Source organism: Egretta garzetta, unplaced genomic scaffold, assembly GCF_000687185.1.
Source record: "Egretta garzetta isolate BGI_Z169 unplaced genomic scaffold, ASM68718v1 scaffold688, whole genome shotgun sequence".
Classification (NCBI taxonomy): domain Eukaryota; kingdom Metazoa; phylum Chordata; class Aves; order Pelecaniformes; family Ardeidae; genus Egretta; species Egretta garzetta.
In genome coordinates, this window is record NW_009260514.1 from 267,803 (window position 1) to 269,752 (window position 1,950).

A 1,950-nucleotide genomic window follows, 5' to 3' on the forward strand; every position below is an offset into this window, starting at 1 on the left:
CCCCCCCAGCCTTTAGCCCCCCAAAGCCTTCATCGCGCCCGTTTGCGAGCATCTTTTTGGCATCCCAAGCCATTGCAAGCAGCAGCGGGGGGACACCCCCCCCTCCACCCCCACTCCCAATTTACGGGCGTCTCTCCCCAGCTGGGATGGGGAAGGGGGCCCCACTGGGTGCTGACGTGTGTGTACACCCCGGGGAGGTGGGCGCATGGGGTATACGCACGTTTTGACCCTCGGGTGCCCGCCGTTATCTGCAAAAACCAATTAGTACCGTGAGATGTAAACGGGCTGCGGGAAAGGTGACCCCGCAGCCCCCCGACCCCTCTCAGCGGGGTTTGCCCAGCGATACGGGGGCCATTAAAACACGATTAAAACTCCTAACGAGCGCCTCGGTGTCGCCCGCAAGCGATAACGGCTCCGGGCATCAGCTCGGCTTTCGCAGTTTGCCAAGGAGAGCACCAGGGACGCGGCGGGCGAAGGACACGGGACAATGCTGAGGGAGGGGGATGAGGAGCCCCGCATCCCAGGGAGGTGGTCGAGTCCCCATCCCTGGGGGGATTTAAAAGAAGGATAGATGAGGTGCTTAGGGACAGGGTTTAGTGGTGGGATGGCAGGGTTAGGTTAACGGTTGGACTTGATGATCTTAAAAGGCTTTTCCAACCAAAGTGATTCTATGATTCTGTGATTCTATCCCTCGGTCCTGCTTTTATTTGAGCAGCGTGTCCCAAGGCACTATGTCTCCCCTGGACCCCCCAAAACTTGGCAGCAGCTGCTGGTATCGCAGCAGGAGATTGGGTTTCTCATTGGAAAAGCCAATGGACCCTTTTTTTTTTGGTCTTTGGTTGAATGTTCAATCAGCGTTGCCACTGTTTAGAAAGGATGCTGGGGGCAGAGCCGCTCCGTCCCCGCACAGCCAGGACGGTCCCCTCCGCTGTGGGGGGAAGGTGGGTTTCTGCCATGGGGCTGGTTCTTGTAATGGAGTAAAGCGGGAATGAATAATGATTTTTTTTCATCAGAGGGAAGGGAACCAGCTGAAATTGTCTGGTTGTACAGGAAAGGGAAGGGACAGGGGCTGGGCTATGGCGGCCAAAAAGGCACCAAGTCCTGGTTTGGTCTCAGACATGAGTTCAAGCTGGATTTGAAATGAGGAAAAAGCCATCAGGACAAACCACAGAAACCACCTTGGGGACAAAACCTTGCTCCAAGCCAAAAAACCCCCCACACACACCCCCCAAAAAAACCTTATTAAATAATAAAGCTGTAACAGAAATAATAGTAATATATAATGTATGATTAATACTATAATAAAAACTAAATTATAAATAATATATTCTATAATTTTATATAATATAAATACACCGTCCCGTCCGACTGCAGGAGCCGCACGTGGCACCGGGGCACCGCACGCTGCTGCAGAGGGAAATTTGGGGTGGGAGAAATGATTTACACTTGGTGTGAAAGTGGGACAGGTTTGATGTGCATTTTAGGGGGGGAAGAGAAGGAGGAGAAGGAGAAGGAGAAGGAGAAGGAGAAGGAGAAGGAGAAGGAGAAGGAGAAGGAGAAGGAGAAGGAGAAGGAGAAGGAGAAGGAGAAGGAGAAGGAGAAGGAGAAGGAGAAGGAGAAGGAGAAGGAGAAGGAGAAGGAGAAGGAGAAGGAGAAGGAGAAGGAGAAGGAGAAGGAGAAGGAGAAGGAGAAGGAGAAAAGGGGAAGGGGAAGGAGAAGGAGAATTATTTTAGGTGTTGGATACTCAGACCTGTGAGCATCACCAGGACATGGCGCTGGGTTTGTGACACCTTGGCCATGTCCTGGTTGGGTCCCAGCCATGTCCCAGTTGGGTCCCAGCGGGGTCCTGGCCGGGTCCCAGTCTGCACTGGTTTCTGCAGCCGGGCACGGTTCACCTTGGAGCCAGAACATTAAACAGCAAGTGGGAAAATGCAAGGGCGGGAGGACGAG